Source organism: Nerophis ophidion, linkage group LG04 (assembly GCF_033978795.1).
Source record: "Nerophis ophidion isolate RoL-2023_Sa linkage group LG04, RoL_Noph_v1.0, whole genome shotgun sequence".
NCBI classification, from domain to species: domain Eukaryota; kingdom Metazoa; phylum Chordata; class Actinopteri; order Syngnathiformes; family Syngnathidae; genus Nerophis; species Nerophis ophidion.
Genome location: NC_084614.1, coordinates 86,239,537 through 86,256,435, shown reverse-complemented (window position 1 = coordinate 86,256,435; position 16,899 = coordinate 86,239,537). Strand labels below are relative to the sequence as shown.

General features: G+C 35.6%; 1 protein-coding gene and 1 long non-coding RNA gene across 2 annotated transcripts in view; one reads left to right on the top strand and one right to left on the bottom strand.

Annotated features, from left to right (window-relative positions):
- LOC133552125 (class I histocompatibility antigen, F10 alpha chain-like) overlaps positions 1 to 16,899 on the bottom strand; it is an 89,918-nt gene that overhangs the window by 65,374 nt on the left and 7,645 nt on the right. The gene's annotated exons all lie outside the window — the stretch shown is intronic.
- Positions 11,976 to 14,763, top strand: LOC133550623 (uncharacterized). Its single transcript, XR_009806350.1, has 5 exons — positions 11,976 to 12,035; positions 12,389 to 12,490; positions 12,564 to 12,612; positions 14,397 to 14,540; positions 14,729 to 14,763. It is a non-coding gene; the product is annotated as an uncharacterized LOC133550623 (long non-coding RNA).

Here is a 16,899-nt window from a genome sequence, read left to right as displayed (position 1 = left end):
ATCAACTTCTGTCCCTGTTGCATCCTTGTACATAATGCTTGCATCGGGTGGCAGGCAAAATCTCTCAATGACTGGAAAACAGTATGAGAAAATTGTGATTTATGTGCTTTATGTGCAGTTTCATTTGTCTCACAGCAAATGACTGTTCTAGTTAGATGGAGTCATCCACTGCTGATTTTTTCCCTCAAGTAACCCTGACACTTCTTAAGTCCAAATTTAAAAGTTAAGTATTGGCTTTTCTCAGTTAACTGTTCTTGTGTATAAAATGCTTTACATTCTAGGTGGCACACATGTTGAGTAAATTATCCCCATTTATAAAGGAATCTGCTTCAGGCATGTAAAGACACCAGAGTATACAACATGAGGTTTTTAAAGAAAGTGGGTCTATTTTTAAACTGTTTTTAAGGCAAGATTAAGTAAATTGAAACACCTTTTCCATGGAATTGGATAAAGTCAAACTGTCCCTCAATGTCATCCAGCTTCACATACTTCTGCTGTTGGTTGTACTTCACCTGGACCAGCATCTTCACTGAGACATGCAAAACATATATTAAAGAAAGTCAATATTTAAAGAAAGAACAGTTTAGAGGTCAATGTGTCACAGTAAAGGATAAGATTTGTTAATATTTTGCAGGGGCCTCTATCAATAATTTTCTTTTTCATTCCTAAATGATTGCTTTATAATATATATATATATATATATATGTATATATATGTGTCTATATTTATGTATACATGAGACAGAGAGAGGGAGAGTATTTTGAAAGGGATCACAATTGAATATTGTAATTAAAACTAAATGTTAGAGCAGTAACAGTAATTTCTACAACAGAAAAGTCACAATATCATCTGAACAATATCTCACTGGAAACAAGTCATTTTAATCATATTCCTGTTGTCACAATATTGAATAATTTCAAAATAGGATTAAAAACACAGCAAAAAAGAAAAAAAAAACATTAGTTATTCTTCCTGTCCTATCTCTTTCCTCCTTTCTCAGCTGTTTATGTGGCAGTGAGGGCTGGTTGGCTCTGCCAGCAGAAACTTTTAACACAATCATTTCAGTGGCGAGTTATGGTTAGCAGAAAGTATAAGGACAACGACTGCTAGATTGTTTGCTACAGCTTAAAGATGAGCCAGCATGCTGTGTCAGAGGATAAATGAGAGATGGAGGAGCAAACGGATTAAAAAGTATTTCACATGTTTGCGCAGGTTTTACAGATGTTTATACTCGAGGTTTTTCTTCACATACAGTACTTACAGTTAGATGTCATCAAACTGATGTTACAGTTACTGTCATTTCACGGGATCCACCGTAACCTCTGCTCTGCTGCTCACTGACGTGCGTGTGTTTCTGTGCCCCTGAGAACAGAGGAGAGGCTGCAGCTATATTAATTTGTACCAAATCAAGAAATAAACTAACAATCAGTTCTTACATTTATATATTCCTAGGTCAAGACAGTTTCAGATGCTTGTAAAGGCCCTGGTATGAATTAAATACTAAATTAAATTAAATCTCATTTAATATTTAATACAATGTGTCAATGACCCAGTGAATACCCTGATAATAAATAACACCAAAACTTGAAGAGTAGCAATAAATGAACCAGTAACTACTGAGCTTATCCCTCCGCAGACAAAATTGGACAAGAGAAACATGTCTCCACAGGTTTTTGCAGTTTTTTGAAGTTTAGAGTGTGAGGGACAAAATAACAAAAGCCCCCACAACTGTTAGTTCCAGCCTTAAATAATATTTTGTACAGTAAAAACTTTGTTTATCATGGCTTTGAGGAAGTGACTTACTGTCATTTTTAAAGTTGAAGTGACTTGCTACTACTGTCTGCTAGCTTAGAAATGCAAGCTAATAGCATGACCGATTTTGTTGTTCAGAACTGGTGACAAAAAAAGCTTAGTTGCTAAAACACATATTCTCCATACATGTTTTATTGTACATGCTACATTTCACAGCATTAATTTGCAGCTGTTTCAGTACATTTGATTAAATTGCACTTACCTTGTGGAACTGCACGAGAGAAGCGAAATGGTTCCTATTGTCTCTTTTCCCTCCAACTGAAGTGAAATGCAGGGCGGGGCTTAATTGCATCTCAGCAGAGTTAAACTAACTCATGAGTGATCAACTCTGTCAAATAACTCCCCATAGCAAAAATTTGCTTGCTCATCTGTTGCTTAATCTCGTATCTTGAGAACATTTTGAGCTTCTCATATCTGTCTAATTCTGTGATCAATTGTTTCTCTTTTATTGCTCCTAAGGGACCCTTAGGAGCAATAAATAAGCTAAAAAGAGACAAGACATCACTGAGACAAAGGAGGTTGAGTTGAGACAACCCTTTGAGCAATATTTGAGAAGTGGGATACACTGACGAGAGCTCATATATGTATGCCATTGATCTCAATTATGTCTCATTTATTTTGAAGGATAATAAAAAGAGAAAGAAACGAGATGTATGAGCAATAAAAGAGATCTTATGTATGTCTTTTTCATGTCTTGATTATTTCTCTTAAATTTATTATCATATCTCAAATTTGAGAATCATGAGAACAAATTGAGAGTGCAATTAAAATATTCATCTGACTTAATTAGAAATAACACTAAACAAATACTCAAATATTGAAAGGTGTATCACTTTATTTGGCTACACAAAAATACAAAATATAATATAAAAATAGATTAAATACAAAAATGTAAATGTAGTTAATTAGTACATACATAATGTACATATTGACATTCACAATACTTAAAACATAGAAAACAATATACAAAAAATAAAACAAATACAAAAATAAACGAATTTGACCTTGAGTATTCACTTTGCTACTGTGAAAAAGTCAGGTGTAGCTTTTTAACTCCTTGTTGAGCAAACCATGTACCTTAGTTAAAAAAACACTTGACTTCATCTCAGTAAGAGGGTGAGTAAATGACAAAATTTCCATTTTTGAAATATTCCAAGTAAAAACTGAAATACATTTATAAAATTGTAACTGTGCTGTGTGGAACTAGTCTACATACAAAAAATAATCACACATTGAAAACCAGGGATACTTAACATTTTTACCTTGGGGCACGACCAACTTTTCCACAAGAGGAGTCTGGGACCAACTGAAATATAAACACTGAATTAGTCATCTTACACTAAAGTGTAAGACAACCGAGTACCATTGCTGCCCATATGGACGGACAACAGCTAAGAAACAGATATTTATTGGCGGCTTCCAAGGGGTACTCGCAGCCAAACAATGGGCCCCAGCCCTATGATTAAGAAACACTGTTGTAAACAATAGAACAGCCTCCTGCGATAACAATATAACATTTGGTACACACATGATCATTGAAATATTTTGAAATTGGTTACAAAAGCTACTAATATACCTGATTATGTAAGCAGCAACATACTGCGTAATTTCCGGTTGCATTATTTTTTTATTTGGAAAAAACTTTGCACTGTGAAAGGATATTAGCCGCTAGCTTGTTAGTGAGGTTGCATCCATCCATCCATCCATTTTCTAACGCTTATTCCCTTTTGGGGTCGCGGGGGGCGCTGGCATCAGTGCCAAATTTGCTTGGCACAGCACACCTCAATATGCATTATCACAGAATAACGTGGTACTAAAAGCTACATCATAAGGCATTTTTTTACAATATATACTACGCAAACCTAGACCAAAATATTTAACATGTTTACCAAGGAAACATCCTACCATAGAATGAACTTGACAGGTACAAGGGCCTACTTAAAACCGTCTCTGGCCCGACATTTGTTTACCAAAGCTTTCTTGAGCTTGGCCTCCTCAATATGGTCCCAATCAGGAAGGGTACCGCATCTCAGGACATACGCTGCAAGGCAAGAACATAATAATCAGCCATTCGTAATTTTGTCCCACATCAGTTTCTACAGGTATCAAATCTATGCAATGCAATGCAATAACAATAATAATGCAAATTCAAATGTAATGCTTTTTAATGCCATTTTTTGGTACTTGAAAAAATGTAATGCCCATGTGCAACAGCATATAGTTGTTTTTTTATATAGTCAAAAGCTTACAATTATTTATCTGTATACACACAGTTGCAAGCATTAGTTAATTAGTTGAAAAGTTTACATTAACTGTTACTATCTAATGTATTAGAATTGGCTTACAAAGCTGTTTAATTGGAGAATGTATTTTTATTTATTTATTTTTGTGGAGTAGCATCTGGTGTTTTGACCGTATGCATGGCCGTAGACAATCGCTAATTAAAAGGCTATCAAAAATATTAAAGGAGAACTGCACTTAAACCCTCTAAACAAACATCCCATTCTGCATCAGATGATCAATATAATATACCCATTAGCCATTTATTTAGTTGTGTCTGTTTGAAACATGCTGTAAGTATATATATATATTCTCTGAAAATATGATTTATAATAGCCACAAACTGGAGGATACCATTTTTAATCAGGATACAATTTGTTTTAAATAGTTAAAAGGTTTTATGGAATAATAAATGAACATCATACCAGGATTGCAAATTATGCATGTGTTTGGAAATGGATGATCTATTTAAACATTTTAGAAAAATACAGAACAATATTGGTAAAAATGCCAATAAGATGCATTTGAAAAAAAGCTATGGCAATTAAACATTTTGAATTTATTGTATTTTACACATTCTCTGTTTAAAATGTTTACAGTGAATAGCAAGTATGTATCAAGTGTCCGGCAGCTGAAGGAACTTGTATTCATTTATTGTGGGAATGTCAGAAAATAAAAGAGTTGTGGTCTGCTGTGAAAATTGCCTCGCTAGTGTAGATCACTTGCGTCACAACAGTTGCTAATGTTAGGCAAGTTAGCTCATATGTGTTGAAATGCAGATGATTGAAATAAACGACTCAGTGTATTAAAAAAGCTCAGCTTTTCCATTATCCTGACATGGTGTCACAGTTAAGGACTACACGCCTACAGTGACCAAAGAATGGAAAAGTTTAGGCCCCCAGAGCAGTTTCATTTTGCTTTATTGAAGCAGTGCTTTTGTCATGTTCCCACCTTACAATACCTCTTGTATGCAGTTTGACAGCCGCAGTTAAAAAAAGAAACACACAGGAAGACTAACAATTTCGATGACCGTAACCCTCTTAAGTTAATTTTCATTTACCGTTTGACATATTGACTGTCCGCCATGTCCTACAATCGTATTACATTTTTTAAATGCCTCTGGGCAAAGCATTTAATGCTTTTTATTGCCGTTTAAAGCCTTAATTTACGCAAAATCATTAATACACACAACCACACTTCAAGTTGATGGACATAACACTATATTGCTCATCATAACGCTAGTTTTTAGTCAATCACAAATTGTAATTATGTAACATTGAGTTATACTTCCAGTGTGCTGTAATCGATAAGGGATTAACATTTCTCATATTGAACTTCTATTTAATTATTGTTACCCAATTTTGGCCTGAAAACACCCTCAGTTTGGTAAAACTTACTTAGGATTCCTTCAACTTTTTTCCGGTCAAGGATGCGCTTTCGTGTTCCTGCAGGTTTGTTTTCAGGGCGACCAAAAGGGACACTCCTCTACTGTAAAAAAGAGGTCAAAAAGTGCGTGGAATAAACGCATATATTTGGGCTTTGAAGCATGTCTCATGGCAGCAAGGCGGAACGATGATATGAATACGCCGCTCTCAGGAAAGAGCTCTTGCTGGTCCGATTAATGAGGGCCGTCGCTGTATTTGTCTCCAACGAGGTCGCAGGGAGTTTGAAGTACTCTGAATTGGCCCGGATCTGAAAGGGAAAAAATAGCACAAACAATACCAGAATGAGAAAATAATGTGTTCAAGGCCCAATCACAAGTTTAAGTAAACAAAACAATTACATCATGAATGAATTAGCATTGGGTACTTACCTATTTTCAAGAGGACTTCTTTGATTCGTTGCTTTTCTCGCCGGATTTTTTCCAACTCCTCCCTACATCCATCACATGGCGTCCATGATTTTTCTGCCTGTGGTTGATAACAGATAGTGTCCTCAACAGATGGGTTGAGTGCATCTCTCCTGTCTGGTGCCAGGAAAGCTGCCTTTTTATTCTCAGGTGGCTAGCTATTGTGTACGCCGGGTGAAGGACCAGAGGTGTTGTGGACATTTGGTGATGGGCCAGCGGTGTTGAAGTCGTGTGGGGATAGGCGGGGTGTACAGCCTCCATAGAGTGATCAACCTTCGGTGGTGAGGCCATTGGTTGATGGGCAGGATGCATGGTCTTCGTAGGGAAATGGACCTTTTATGTTGAGACCATATGGCAGGGGTGTCCAAACTTTTTCCACTGAGGGCCGCACACTGAAAAATCAAAGCAAGCGGGGGCCATTTTCATATTTTAAAAACCAATACAATAAATGTATAAAAAAATATACAGTTAGGCCTCCACTTAGTTATGATCCCGGGACCCCAAAGGGTTTTGGTCAAAAAAAATATTAAAAATGTGTCATTATTCAGTATTATTATCATTATTCATGTTTTAAATCTCTAGATCAACATTAGGGAAAAAAAAAATGGAAAAAACACAAAATATGCAATATTTTCATCCAATAACTTTTTGGGGTGGAATTTTTGAGATTATATAATAATTGGAGCCTTAATTTTGGATATTTAATCATTATTTTTTTTTGAGGAATGACACTTAAAAACAAATCACACTAAAATAATTGGGGATCCCAAAGTCTCCTACTCGTTAAAGTGTTAAAAAATAAATAATACATTTTTTTTACTGTTTACTTTTAGCACAATAATCTCGAGATCAACCTCAGATATATCCGTCAATTTTAGAACTTTTATTGTTGTTTAATTTTTTTGGTTTGTTTGTTTTAGGCCCTTCTTTAAAAAAAAAAAAAAACAGCTCAGTTTTTTTATATGGCAAAACACAAAATATGCAACATTTTCCCCAAAAAATATCTTAAAGTGGAATATTTAACGTGACGTAATTGAAGTTTTGAATAGGTCAATAATTCAAAATGACATTGATTTTGATTCATTATTTTTTAAAGAAAGAAACAGCCTGCATGGCATCTTTGTGTTATTAAAGCATTGCAACATTTTCTTGTTACATTTCACCTGTTTGCGCTTTTTATCACTTTTTATTTTTTTCAGTTGTATTTTTAAAATGTGCCGTTAAAGAATGACCTGGGGGCCCCAAATGGCCCCCGGGCCGCACTTTGGACACCCCTGTCATATGGTGATAGGCTAGATATATGGCCTCCGTAAGGAAATTGACAATTGATGTGGAGGTCATACAGTGATGGGATGGCTGTATTGCCGCTGTAGGGTGATGGACCAATGGTTCCCTCTCTGGTAAACCTATCGTGATATTTCATTGAACAATAGATTACAATTGTATAAACCCAATTTGTCCATATATGTATATACAACATCAAAAGAGATGAGAAATACTGAACTACAAAAAAATTACTGAAATGACCTACAGTATATTTTAACCTGCAGCGGCCAAAGTGGACCTTAGTCTATGTGCAGTGAGGAGAACAAGTATTTAATAGACTGGCGGTTCTGTAAAATCTAAAACAAAATAAAAAATTACACATTTTATTATTTTCAAGTAACTTGCATTTTTTTTTCTCCACGGAATTGATCACCTAGTAACCTCTACTTCTCTGAAGTATCAAATATAAATTTCATGCAATAAGATGCAAATTAATTACTTTTAAAAAATTCATACAATGTGATTTTACGGATTTTTGTTTTGGATTCTATCACTTACAATTGAAGTGTGCCTATAATGATATTACTAAAAATAATAATATAAGTAACAGACATCGAACTACAAAATCACCAATGTATAAATGATTTGTTCTCCTCATTCTATGATGGACAGTACCAATAATGAAAATAAATGTACCATGACCAAAATTGACTATATCTATAATCATTCTGTACAGTACTCCTTAACAAAAACATTTCACATCAAAGACAAAGGAACTGGACCAGTACTGAAGATGAAATCATCTTGACTGCAAGGAAATAGACAACTCACTTAGTCAAGAATAACAAATAACAGATTTTTTTAATAGTAAGTGATACATAACATTGACTATCACGAAAAAGTTATTACTTTATATATCTCAGGATTATTTATGAAATGTACAATTAAGTATAAACTGTCAAACCAGTACTTATATTTGGTTTTAAATATGTTTTTTTTTAAACTATTGCTTATTGAGATTTCTGCCCTACCTCCTTTCTCCACAAAGGAAGCACAGGCATGTGAGCACCCTTTGACAAAAGAGGAGGAAAATTCACAAAAAAGAGGAACATTTCCATCCGCATGTAGGGCTCCGACAAAAGCCCCGAAAATATTTTTTAAGAATCAATACTACATAGCACTGGGCCAATAAAACAATAATTATACATCGCAATACACATAATCATATCAATATTAAATGCTTTCGATAAAATATTCGAGCCAGCATGATTCGCTGCATGAGGTCACTCGCGCTTTGGGAACCCAGTAAACAGAAAACAGGAAGTGTCACTGAGCAATGGAAGTGACATGCTACAACAGACAATCAGTTAACAGTATTTACTGAGCAATGGAAGGGACACGCCAACAGCCAATCATGTAACAGTATCAACAACAAGTAAGCTAGCTCGATGATGATAATTATGCTAACTAGCAAGCCAAGCTTGTTTTGGTGTCCCTGTCCTGAAATTCAGTGCGGTGTTTAGGCAAGAGCAGCAGCAAGTACCAGCGGCCAAGGAGAGCGTTCCACAAATTTTGTTTGGATCCTATTTTTTGGATATTGTTTACTTAATTCATCCATGGAATTTTTGTTATTGTTGAACGCTCCGATCGGACAGGTTTTTACTGGACACATTTCCGATGAGTGTTGCTCTGAGAACCTACAAGTGTTTAGTTAATACTTGATTGCTGATAAGAAGTTAGCTCCGGATTTTTTGACACTCATCCTTGAACTCCCATCCTTAAACTACTTTTATTTATATTTCTCATATTCTTATTTATATTTAATTGAAAAAACAAAACAAACGGAATTTATATTTTGACGTGAAACTGAATGTTTAAAAACTGTTAAGAAAGTACATAGTGTAAATTTTTCTCAATAAAACTTGTTTATAAGATTTCAGTGTGTGTTCAAGTACTTCTTGAGCACATTCATCAATACTGTGATAACAATTGTAACCATGACATGAAATGTTCATTTTGTTACTCCCTAGTTTTGACACATGAGATTGTAGAGTGGATATTTACACTCTATGAATGTTTTGACCATAACTAAAAAGTAATAAAATGATGGCAACAAATTGTTTTCAGGGTCCACAAGTTCAGAACTTTTAATCCTGAAATCAGAGTGGATACAGATGTTGGGTTTTGGGCAACTTAATACATCAAATATTAGTCATTAACATACTATTTACTGAAACAATGATTTGATGGCAAATAAAATGTTTAAATTAATGCTGTTTTTTTTGGTTTTGAAATTCACTAAATTTGCTAAAGATTAAACGTTTTGAACTTGTAGACCCATAGGCATGAGGTAATAAATGTCAAGCTTACCCATAGGCAGTGTTGCCGCCTGTTAGAAGTCCCCCGTCACTTGATAGATTCAGCGCTGTAATATTATCATGTTCAGACAGTGGTTTCTGATCTACTGTAATGGTTTCAGACCCTGATGTTGAGTGTGATGGCTCACTGGCTTCCAACATATTTAAAAATAACTCCTGTGGAGTTTGGCAGCCTTTTGGTGACTGAGTCTGATCTTTTCCTAAAATATGTTCAACAGTTGCCCTATAAAATTTACTATCTGACCACTTTGCTAAAACAGAATCTCCTGTTTTAAGATCTAAGATCTGCACAGGAGCTTCATCTCTTGGCAAAATGTCTGATCCTGTAAAGATTTTGCCGGTATAACCGTCCTCCCATCTGACGAATGCCAAACAATCTGAAAGAGAGAGTGCAAAAGAGAAAGTGTTTCAAATTGTTTGAGTATAAAAAATTGGACTGGTATTTGTCATCTCATTTGGACATCAATGTTATGATTATTCCCTCTCCCCATCCCTATTTGCATTTTAAAGGAGATGCAGTAGGAAGAGCTTGCCCATCGCTGTCTTAGAGGTGTGTGGCCTCATTACAATTAGGGTACTGTTACCTAACTGCCTTGGGGCGACTTTGTCAAGGTGGTATTTTCAGCTGTCCTTTAAATACTACACAAATTAATAAAGTCATTTTTCCAGTTTGTTATCTACATGTACTGCAATTTGGCTTAACCGTAGTCCGCTTTGCCACACATACATAGAAACTTACCAGATTGCTTAATTGGGGGAGGAGAATTATGCAGGTCCATCTTCTTTGTGGGAACTCTTAACCACTTTCTTGTAGTCGTTTCCTTTTGGTCCATGCTGTAAATGAAAAAATTAATTTTGGAACACAAACTGAGGATGGGTTGATTGGCAACACTAAATTGACGCGTGTGTGAATGTTGTCTGTCGATCTAAGTTGACTTGTCCATGGTGTACCCCGCCTTTCGCCCGAGCGGAACTGGGATAGGACATAGCACCCCCACGATACGAAAGGGAAAAGCAGTAGAAAATATATGGATGGGACTATAAAATAAAAGGAAATTATTTACATATATGGGGTCACTCCATATGGATGTTAACTTTTAGGGTGAATCATATTTAACTTCTGTTAAAAACAAGTAAACAAAATGATATTTTATGATCGTTCTGGCTATAGTAAAAAAAAAATCTTAACCCAGACAGTTTAATTCATATCTATTTTGAGGTGCGGTGGGCTTGATGGCACCTTTTTATAATGGGGTACATTTTAGGAAAGTTATAGTATTTTCAACAAAAAGGTCATGAATATAATCTCGAGCCCCAATGACTTTGTATTGAAGAGGTTGACCATAATTAGTGCATTTTGACCAGGTTAACACAATCATAATTTTTTAAACATGTATCACAGGAAAACTATTCTTATATCATGTTGCTAGTCTTAACAAGACCTGACTGATAATACCGAATTCATTTAATGAATGTTTAACATTTTACACACATACCTACTTTATTTTCCTAAATATATGCAGTTTATACAATCGATAGCATGATACAAAACATACTGTGCCTCTGCCAGCGAGTAAGCAAATATACTGCTGCTTTCAAAATGGCGGGGCAAAGTAGTGAATCATTTAATACTTTTGGATGTAATCTCTTATTTATTGCAAATAGCCAGCCTTACCGATAAAATTCAACCCGGACCTCCTTTGTCGAGTGTCACTTTATCTACAACAGTATTATAAAAAACATTTTTAAGTTAAGCTCCCCAAATTAATATGCACTGTAGAATCCAATTGTGAAGGTCATTATGTATGCTAACATTACTTGTTGGGCAGACGCCATTATGGTTACCGCAGCCTCCTAAAGGACCGCTCCGTTGTCACAACAGTTAAATATTTTCATTTCACAACAGTTAAATATTTTGATTTCACAACATTACATGGTTGACCAACTAAAAAATATTAGCACTTACCTCTCCAAGTCTCATGTCGCAAGCGTTGCGACTGTCGTTTCCAAAAACTTTCCCGCTTCTTCTTTTCTTTCTTCTTTGCTTTCTTCTTCTTCCTCGTTTTAGTTTAAGGTAGGCGCACAGACAACGTTCAAATGTTACGCCACCTACTGTTTCCCCGCCTCTTCTTCTTCTTCTGACGTTAACTGACGGCAAACCACGCGTCATGTCCGCCGCCGTCTGATAGAAAGCGTAAATTTTCTAAATTTCCTTCCTTTGAAAGTTACTCATAGCCAAAAATGGCTATTTTCAGATGGTCATATAAGGAGAAAATCAACTTTATCAAAATTCTGAGACGTGGATCTCAACGACACTCTCGCGAGATTTGGCACCGCGCCCCATGAATCTGTCCAATCATATTTGCTCTACCTGAAAAACACGCATGCGCATTTAGTGGGCGGATGTGACTTGAAGAAACAATTCGGCACTGAAGGAATAACAACTGCAAGTAAGTAATACCATTTATTGTTTTTGTTTTGGTATTTAAATTACTTTAACATACACGAGTTAGTATTTATTAAACTACTGTAACGTCACTGATTTACGGAAATATAGCTATAAATGCCGCCTTCAACCTTGCTAGAAGCTATGAAAGTTACCTCCAGCGAGGCATCTCAAGTGATAAACTACACTTCATACATCCCATAGTGAAATAGCAATGATAGAAGTAAATGTTCAAAGAACATTTGAAGTTGAACAATATAAATTACTGAACATACACTGCTTCGACATGATATAGAGTTTTACATTTACAAGAAGTTCCACTGTATATTCCAGCAACCTTTGTCTGTATTTACATAGTATTGGAGTGTCGAAATGACAAAATGAAAACCTGGAAAACGATGGAGAAGAACTGGTAAAGAAGTCGACTCAAATAAATGATCAAGAAGGACTGTAAAGCTGGTAAGTAGACTGGCATAGTTGTGGTGCATTAAACTGGCAGCAGATATATGATATTTTATTTTTCTTGCTGCAGTCATCCCGTCCTGCAACCACCTATGTGAAGACTGATGAGCAATGGCTAAGTAAGTTACATGTATATGCGTTTTCTTTGTTTAAATGGATTAGTTCTGATTGAGATTTACAGACCAGATAGAAGGATAAAAAGCTGTCCACAGTTTGTCAGGAACAAGCATGGAAATATTGCTTTCTTTTACCCTGATTACAGTAGTACGTATGAAGAATGAAACTTGAAATATAAGTAATCTCAGCATGTGTAATTAATGTTTTTTTAACCTTTCACCTTCAAGTTAAGGCTGATTAGGGATATAACAATATCAAAATTTCACGGTATGATATCCTCATAGTGTTAAAGCCACAATAAGATATTGTTACAAAAATGTCAAAGTCCAAAGACATGCACCTGGGGATAGGTTAATTGGCAACACTAAATGGTCCCTGGTGTGTGAATGTGAGTGTGAATGTTGTCTGTCTATCTGTGTTGGCCCTGCGATGAGGTGGGGACTTGTCCTGGGTGTACACCGCCTTCCGCCCGATTGTAGCTGAGATAGGCACCAGCGCCCCCCGTGACTCCAAAGGGAATAAGCGGTAGAAAATGGATAGATGGGTGGTGTTAAATGAAGTGGCAGGAATGTTTAGGATAAACACACTTACTATAATTGAACAGAAACATAATGTTCATATGTTGTAGTCATATTTATTATTATAAACAGGTATTTCAGGTGCAAAGGAATGGTGCAGAATTCCAGAATTTCAAGTAACACACAAAAACAAACAAAAAACTAAACTTTCAAATATGTGTCTTTAAACTGACATTAACAGTAAACTTGCAGTGTAACTAATGTAGAACAATAATGTTTCTTTAGCCAAGAAACTATACTGTGTTTGTCTGGTATGTTTTTTTTTTTAATATAACTTGGTATTATTGTGGGTTTGATTACATTTTTAGCACATTCAACAATAATGCGATTATAATGCAAACAGTGATCATTTTGGTCACAGTAACGGTGATATGACATTTTGGTATTGTTACATCACTGCTGTTTAGTTTAGTGTTTTTTTTACTTTTAACTTCCTAAGAAACTGTCATTTGCAATGGAAATGTTAGTATTAGTTTGTAAAATACTGATTCTTAAGAATTAACTAATAATTTGACTTTTAATCATATAAATACCTCACAAATGGATATTGTCCCTTGCTGACGTCTTGGTTTCACATCAATGATATTTTCCAAATAATGGTTCTAAAATACAACTCATTCTAATATATTACTCATATTCCTTAACTTATTGTAGACATTGTGGTGTGAAGTGTCGGCAAATTTCTTATTTTGTGCATGTCCACATTTCCTTTGGTGAGGTGCAACAGCTCTGACTTGGAAATGGTCTGGATGAACGTGGCAAGCTTTACCTTGTATTATGCAGACTTTATTTAAGGTTAAACAAGCACGACAGTTATAGGCACAGAAATATTTCACAGCAACAATTCCTCGGATCACCGAAGCACAAACATTCCCGTCACTCCTGCACACTTCCACTTTTTCACCCCTATATAATGTCCCCTGTTTGAACTTTGTTGTCCCACACTACGCGGGTTATCATGGGAGATCGAGTTTACTTCTCAGATGAGCCCACTTAATATTGTCAGAAAAAAACACACCCACTGGAGTTCTCGTTTGATAGCGTCACACATCACGGCATTATTGTGAGAATTTTGAAACCAATATAACGTAATATTTACAATAATGTTGCATCCCTCGTCAAGATCCTTTCTCATAGGTTTGGTTTGATGCTGTGTGTTTACTAAATCTTAGTCTTTTGAGTTTTTTGGTTCCTCTTCTTTGTGTCAGGGGATAGCAGCAGAATAACACTGAAGGAGGCGGTGCCTCCTGAAGGATCCCAAAACACTGCTCTTCAAATGGAACACATCCAACCTTCAGGTGACCGTGCAGGATGTACCACTCTGGAACATCAAGCCTCTCCCTACCTGCCAGGTACACCCACCGTCTTCTGTGTCTGACTATTGTTTTGTTGTGAATTTTGTCACGAAGCAAATCCTGCTAAAATATGACAAACTTTTGAGTGTAAGAATGTGAGCGATATGCTGAGATGTTATACGTTTTGCCTTTTGACAAAATGGTATAAAAAACCTTTAATGATTTGTATTCTATTTTAATTTCAGCACATGAAAATATTTCTACTTCTGACTATCAAAGACTGGAAAAACATTTTCCAGAACAGCCCTCACAGATCCTCCTGATGGCCTAACAACTAAACTACATGTCGATGCTGAGTATGATTCATCTCAATCATTTGAGGAAGCTCTCCCTGATATAGGGGATTGGATGTACAATGACGGACATACGTTTTATGAAGGATTTGAAGATAGTTTGAGTGAGGAGTGTGCAGAAGAGTCAAATTTCAAGGACACAACAGACAAACCAATACATGACAATGCATCAGAAGCCATGGCAGAGTGCCTTCTGATCATCATGGGTTATGTAAACTGTCATAAAGTCACTGATAAGGCCCTAAGCGATATGCTCAAAATGTTCAAGTTGCTTTAAACAGTGTGCAGAAGTTCAAAAACTTTTTTTATCCCACTCTGCATCATCGCTTATTATATTACATAAATCCTCCAGTAATTGTTTTGGGCCAATAGAAAGTAAACAAATAAAATGCCTGTTTTGTGGGACTAGTGTGTCAGAAGAAAGATTCTCATCCTTTTTTTTAAAGTATGTACAGATTGATTTCTTGTTTACCACAGCACATTCATGTGCCAAATGGGCCCTCGTTCGTGAATTTAAACATGCAGGTTTTTCTTTGCTGCAAGATAGTGTAACATATGAGACATGCAGTCATGTTATTCCCCTATTGGAAACTTCTGCCAGTACAGTAGTATCCTTGGATGACATATTGGGTAAAGTTGTTTTCCTTGACTTCACATCTATGCTTGGCATTGTGTTTGCAGTTCATTTCCCCAATACACTTGAAAAGTTTTAGATAATTAAGAACTGAACTGGCCTAAGAAGCCACAAATCAATTTTTTGATCATTGTTATAAATGCTCTGAAAATACACACTGATATGATGTTGCCGTGGATTCTGTAAAAGTCTGTAAATATGTACTGTATATGGAGTATCATTGTTGATTATGTTTTTGCATTGTGTGTAATATTTCAGTGGCCAATTTATTAAATTTACTTGTTTAATAAAACCACTTTCTTTTTTTAATGAATACATAGGCCTACTATGCTACTGTATTTTAATATTAGTCCTTATAATGGTGGTTGGAGAGCCAAATATCTTCTGAAATGGTACCTTGTTAAAAGAGTTTGAGAACCACTGCTCTAGAAAGTTCACAAATGTTAAAAGCTCTTAAAAAGTGTCTTGTGATCATATCAGTATTGTTTGGGTTCAGTTTTAAATCTCACAATTGTAGTCACTGAGTTACTGTACATTGCGTGTGGATAAGAAATCAACAAATTAAGTAGAAAATTATTTAAATAAACCATTTAGATTACAGACCGTATATCCATATTGCCTGAATTAATTATTTTCTCCAAATGTTGGCGTGAGATAAACTGGAGTATGATTGAGGTATAATCAAACTGTGTCAATTAAAATGCATTTTTGAAATAATTTTTTCTAAGCCAGAAAACGGGTATATTACAACTCAAATAGTGAGCGGTGAGAGACAAAACCAAGTATATCTCTCACTCAGACATCATTGAGACATATTGAAACCAATACTCATTGATTGTCTTTTTGCCGAAATAGCAAAGAGACATCTTAGAACTCAAACAGTGAGTAGTGAGAAACAAAACCATGTGTATCTCTCACTGAGTCATTATTGAGACATATTGGAGTCCAGCTCATTCATCTCTCATTTTGGTCTTTGTTGAAATCGGAAAAAGAGATAACTGTTAGACAACTTTGAGATCTCTCACAGTGCTCACTGCGAGCCTTATTTCTCAGGAGCTACATTTGAGAAGAATGAGAAATCTACTTTGGTCTCGATTAGTGCTCTTTTATGTCTAGGAGATATATATAAGACATATGAGATCTCATCTTCAATTTTGCTTTGCTATGGGCTAGCTCTAAGTTCATCAGGAGTACTGATGTTGTATAAAGCTGGGCCTGGATTTGGTTGCACATTGCCTGATAGCAGAAGTAAGAACAATATAAAGATTTTCCGTTTCATATGGCAAGGTGACCTCATGACAACATTATTTGGCTTCACAATATCAAAATGAGTAATATCAGGAGAAAACCATCTGTTTAGCACAGAAATACACCATAACTGAAGCTGGTTAGAATTATTTAGCACTGACCCACATGTGGATATCAATAA